Genomic DNA, 6,635 nt, shown 5'->3' on the forward strand with positions numbered 1-6,635 from the left:
TCGAACTCAAAGAACCTAGTTCCCAAACGAGTATGGTGTAGAGGCATGAGTCCTCATAGGTGTGCTTAATGTTGTGATTGAGGGTGTAACCATTATGGTGTTGTTGTGTCTATGGTTCATGTGCTTGTTGTTTGCCAACTGTTAAGTATTGTAGTTGGTTTTATACTATTGTTTAATATATACTGGTTTCTATTTTGAGTTGGCCGATGATACCTACTCAGTACGTGTTCCTTGTACTGACCCCTACTTTTATTTTCTTCTTGTTGTTTTGTGGAGTGCAGCAAGTGCACCAGTGACTTCGACTCGCCCGCAACTCTAGCCAGTCTTCAGCACATCAGATTTCAGGGTGAGCTATTATTCCTAGCTCGGGCTGGATTCTCTTCTTCACGTCTTGATGTCTTTGAAGTTCGGACATGGACCATCTTTCTACTTATTTTATTTCTTAAATACTCTTAGACTTAGTAATTTGAGGATAGATGTTCTTGATGTGATGACTTCCAGATTTTGGGGATGATAAGTATTATACTTTAGAAGTTTATTTAATTGATTTCGTTAATGAGTTTTGGATCTTCCGCATTTTATTTACTATTCAAAATTTATATACTGGTAAACGTTGGGGTTTAGATTGTTGGTTCGCTCACCTAGTAAGATAAGTGTGGGTGCCACTCGCGGCTCGTTTTGGGTCGTGACAAACTTGGTATCAGAGCTTTAGGTTCGTTGGTCTCATCACACAAGAACGAGTCTAGTAGAGTCTTGAGGAACGGTAGGGGGACGCCCTTACTTTTCTTTGAGAGGCTATAGGACTTTAGGAAAACTCCATTCTTTCTTTCTTTCGTGCTATTACTTGGGTCCAATTGGTATCTAGGTGATACAAATTGGTATCTGACATCCTCACTCTATCTCGCAGATGGTTAGAACTAGAGCAACAACTGTGTCAACACCAGCACCGGCAGGACAGGGTGCGTCTGAGCCAACCATTGGGACCGTAGCTCGAGGAGGAGCAGTGGCAAGAGGCCGTGGTAGAGGTCGCAGGAGGACGCCCTCTAGAGGTAGAGGACAAACACCTGGTCCAGCTAGTAATAGGGCAGTGACTCCTCCACCGACTGATGAGGTAGTGAGAGAGGGTGAAGAAGGGGAAAATGAGCAGGTTCAAGATGAGGAATTACCACCCCAGCCTACCCCAGAGATGATTAACCAGGTTCTTACCTATCTTAGCGGGTTATCTGATCAGGGCCAGACACCTCCAGTGTTTTCTGCACCAGCACCTCAGGTTCAGGGGGTACAACATGCAGCCGCTGTGGCTCCCCGCATGGATGCCTCATTGGAAGTAGGCACGTTTCCTCGATTGACTACAGGGTCCATAATGACAAGTGATCAGCATGAACTTTTCACTAAATTCTTAAAGTTAAAACCTCCAGTATTCAAGGGTGCTGAATCTGAAGATGCCTATGATTTTCTGGTTGATTGTCATGAGCTGCTACATAAGATGGACATAGTAGAACGATTCGGTGTGGAGTTTGTGACCTATCAGTTTCAGGGGGATGCCAAAATGTGGTGGCGGTCGTATATTGAGTGTCAACCAGCACAGGCACCACCTATGACTTGGGCATCATTCTCTAGCTTATTTATGGAGAAGTATATACCCCGGACTTTGAGGGATAGGAGGAGAGATGAATTCCTGAGCCTAGAGCAAGGAAGGATGTCTGTTGCTGCTTATGAGGCTAAATTTCGTGCACTATCTAGGTATGCCACTCAGCTTTGTTTCAGTCCACAAGAGCGGATTCGCCGTTTTGTGAAGGGATTGAGGTCAGATTTGCGGATCCCAGCCTTACAGGTAGCTGCTGCAGCAAAATCCTTTCAGGAAGTGGTTGATTTTGTGATAGAAGTGGAGGGGGTGAAGCCAGACGACTTCACCATGGCGTCGACATCTAAGAAGTTCCGTAAGGGAGGTGAGTTTAGCGGTTCTTACTCCAGGGGGCAGAGTTCAGGAGGTTACCAAAACCGCCCTATTCAGTCTTCCCTGCAGGCTTTAGCTGGGGGTCCATCGCAGCCCAGTCAGCCTTTTTCTGAGTTTGGAGGTTATCCCCAGACTTCGTCACTTTCACAAAGACCTATGCTTGACTCCAGGAATTGTTATGGATGTGGGGAGACTGGACATATTAGGAAGTATTGTCCAAAACAGAGTTACAGACCCCCAATAGTTAGAGGTAGAGGTGGTCATGGGAGAGGCCGCCATTCTGGAGGACGTGGTGGCCAAGGTAATGGTGGTCACCCAATCAATCGGGGTGGCGGGCAAGCTGGAACTGCTGCGGCGCAACATGATAGGGGCAATGGACAGACAGGTGATAGGGCCCATTGTTATGCTTTCCCCGGGAGGTCTGAAGCAGAGACATCTGATGCTGTTATCACAGGTAATCTTTTGGTCTGTGATTGCATGGCTTCTGTATTATTTGATCCTGGATCCACATTTTCATATGTATCTTCCTCATTTGCTACTGGTCTTGATTTACATTGCGATTTGCTTGACATGCCTATTAGTGTCTCTACTCCTGTGGGTGAGTCTGTGATAGTTGAGAAGGTGTATAGGTCTTGCCTTGTGACTTTTGTAGGGAGCAATACCTATGTAGATTTGATTATCCTAGAAATGGTTGATTTTGATGTAATTCTGGGTATGACTTGGCTTTCCCCAAATTTTGCAATCTTAGATTGTAATGCTAAAACTGTGACATTGGCCAAGCCTGGGACAGATCCGCTAGTGTGGGAGGGTGACTACATTTCCACCCCAGTCCGTATTATCTCTTTTCTTCGCGCAAAGAGGATGGTTAGTTAAGGTTCTTTAGCCTTCTTGGCACATCTCAGGTATGATACTTCCAAAGTACCTTCGATTGAGTCTGTTTCGATAGTCTGTGAGTTTCTGGATGTGTTTCCTGCAGATCTTCCTGGTATGCCACCAGATAGGGATATTGATTTTTGTATTGATCTGGAGCCGGGTACTCGCCCCATTGCTATCCCCCCTTATAGAATGGCTCCTGCTGAGTTAAGGGAGTTAAAGGACCAACTTCAGGAGTTGTTAGGTAAAGGTTTTATTAGACCAAGTGCATCCCCTTGGGTGCTCTTGTTTTATTTGTGAAAAAGAAGGATGGAAGCCTTCGATGTGCATAGACTACAGGCAGCTGAATAAGGTAACTATTAAGAACAAGTATCCTATTCCTCGAATTGATGATTTGTTCGATCAGTTACAAGGTGCTTGTGTCTTCTCTAAGATTGACTTGAGGTCTGGTTATCATCAATTGAAAATACGGGCAGCAGATGTGCCAAAGACTGCTTTTCGAACCAGGTATGGGCATTATGAATTCTTGGTAATGTCCTTTGGACTAACGAATGCCCCTGCTGCTTTCATGAGCTTGATGAACGGGATTTTTAAGCCATATCTGGATCTCTTTGTGATCGTATTTATTGATGATATACTGATATACTCCAAGAGCAAGAAGGAACATGAGGAGCACTTGAGAATGGTGTTGGAAATGTTGAGGGAGAAAAAGCTTTATGCCAAATTCTCCAAGTGTGAGTTTTGGCTAGATTCAGTGTCCTTCTTGGGGCACGTGGTTTCTAAGGATGGGGTGATGGTGGATCCTTCTAAGATCGAAGTAGTGAAGAATTGGGTAAGACCTACTAATGTGTCAGAAATAAGAAGCTTTGTTGGTTTAGCCAGTTACTACCGTCGATTTGTCAAGGGATTCTCTTCTATTGCTTCCCAATTGACGAACTTGACTAAGCAGAATGTTCCATTTGTATGGTCGGATGAATGTGAGGAAAGCTTTCAGAAACTCAAGACCTTGTTGACTACCGCACCTATCCTTACCTTGCCAGTAGAGGGTAAGAACTTCATTGTGTATTGTGATGCATCCTATTCTGGGTTGGGTGCAGTGCTAATGCAAGAGAAGAATGTAATTGCGTATGCTTCGAGGCAATTAAAGGTGCATGAACGTAATTATCCGACCCACGATTTGGAGTTGGCTGCGGTAGTGTTTGCATTAAAGCAATGGAGACACTATCTATATGGGGTTAAGTGTGAAGTCTATACGGATCATCGTAGCCTACAGTATGTCTTTACTCAGAAAGATTTGAATTTGAGACAGAGGAGATGGATGGAACTACTGAAGGATTACGATGTCACCATCTTGTATCACCCAGGAAAGGCTAATGTGGTGGCAGACGCCTTAAGTAGAAAAGCAGGGAGCATGGGTAGTCTAGCTCACTTACAAGCTTCTAGACGCCCATTGGCTAGAGAGGTTCAGACTCTGGCTAATGACTTTATGAGGTTGGAAGTAAATGAGAAGGGAGGATTTTTGGCCAGTGTGGAGGCGAGATCTTCTTTTCTTGACAAGATCAAGGGAAAACAGTTTAAGGATGAGAAATTGATCCGAATCCGAGATAAAGTGTTGCGAGGAGAGGCTAAAGAAGCAACAATCGATGAGGAAGGTGTTTTGAGAATCAAGGGAAGGGTATGTGTACCCCGTGTTGATGATTTGATCAACACTATTCTGATAGAGGCTCATAGTTCAAGGTATTCTATACACCCTGGTGCAACCAAGATGTATCGTGACCTAAAGCAACACTTTTGGTGGAGTAGAATGAAGCGCGACATTGTTGATTTTGTTGCCAAATGTCCAAATTGTCAGCAAGTAAAGTATGAACACCAGAGGCCCGGAGGAACACTTCAGAGAATGCCCATTCCCGAATGGAAGTGGGAAAGGATTGCAATGGACTTCGTGGTTGGTCTTCCAAAGACATTGGGTAAGTTTGATTCTATTTGGGTAATTGTGGATAGGTTAACTAAGTCTGCTCACTTCATTCCGGTCAAGGTGACTTACAATGCAGAAAAGTTAGCCAAACTCTATATCTCAGAAATTGTTCGGTTGCATGGAGTTCCACTCTCCATCATATCAGATAGAGGTACGCAGTTTACTTCTAAGTTTTGGAGAACATTGCATGCTGAATTAGGTACTAGGTTGGACCTTAGTACTGCATTTCACCCTCAGACCGATGGACAGTCTGAGCGAACGATTCAGGTGTTGGAGGATATGCTTCGTGCATGTGTGATAGAATTTGGTGGTCATTGGGATAAATTCTTACCCTTAGCAGAGTTTTCATACAACAATAGCTATCACTCAAGTATTGATATGACTCCATTTGAGGCACTGTATGGGAGGAGATGTAGGTCTCCCATTGGTTGGTTTGATGCATTTGAGGTAAGACCTTGGGGTACCGATCTTTTGAGGGAATCGTTAGATAAGGTAAAATTCATTCAGGATAAGCTTCTAACAGGTCAGAGCAGGCAGAAGGAATATGCAGATCGAAAGGTTAGGGACTTGAATTTTATGGAGGGTGAACAAGTCTTGCTGAAGGTTTCACCCATGAAAGGGGTGATGCGGTTTAGAAAGCGAGGTAAACTTAGTCCGAGGTATTTTGGGCCATTTGAAGTTTTGAAGCGCGTGGGGGAGGTGGCTTATGAGTTGGCATTGCCTCCAGGACTCTCAGGAGTGCACCGGTATTTCATGTGTCTTTGCTGAAAAAGTACCATGGGGATGGAAACTACATTATTCGTTGGGATTCAGTTCTTCTTGATGAGAACCTGTCTTATGAGGAGGAGCCGGTTGCTATTCTAGATAGAGAAGTCCGCAAGTTGAGATCAAAGGAGATTGCATCTATCAAGGTTCAGTGGAAGAATCGGCCAGTTGAAGAGTCTACTTGGGAGAATGAGGCGGATATGCAAGAAAGATATCCACATCTTTTGACAGATTCAGGTACTCTTTCTCGCCCTTGCTTTTCTTCCTGTGATCGTTCGGGGACGAACGATGGGTAATTTGGTATCTATTGTAACAACCTGTTTAGTAGGTTCGAGCAGTAAAATTATTTTGATAAAAAGTGACTGGGTCGACAGACCACGCGATGGACCGTCATGGTCACCACGGCCCGTGATGGATTCCATCGTCCATACTTCTGTAATTTCTTCTGCTACTCTTCTCATTACCCTCGACAAGTAGGACGAACCGTCATAGGCACGACGGACCGTCGAGGGCCTTCATTCCAAAACACTTCAACTCTGGGAATCGGGGTACTGGAGTTACTTCTCTGAACTGCAGGACGGACCGTCATGGATACGACGGACCGTCACAGGGTCTTCGTACCAAAACACTTCAATTTTTGGAGCCTGGGTATCGGAATCGACTCTCTGAACTTCACGACGGACTTGCAGCACGGACCGTCATAGATACGACGGACCGTCACAAGCTGCGTAATCCCGACTTGGTCAGACTTCGGCTAAATTTTCTTGGGGGTGTTTTGGACTATTCATAATTATTATTATGAAATTAGTGGGGTAATGTGTATAATTGAGTTAGTTGGGGGTAAAAGGAGGTAACTTAAAAATAAATAGTGGGTTACTTTTACCATCTTTTAAAATTGATTATATGGTAATTAGGGTAAAAAGAATCTGGAAAAAGAAAAGAAAAGAAATAATAAAAAGAGAAGGGCGTGAACGAAGGGAGGGGCGAGCAACGTGAATTGAAAAGGTTCAAAGGCATTGGGGAGATAGCTTGCTTGATTTCGATCCTTCGGTGGAGGTAGGTTAT

This window comes from Solanum pennellii, chromosome 11 (genome assembly GCF_001406875.1).
Source record: "Solanum pennellii chromosome 11, SPENNV200".
NCBI lineage: Eukaryota > Viridiplantae > Streptophyta > Magnoliopsida > Solanales > Solanaceae > Solanum > Solanum pennellii.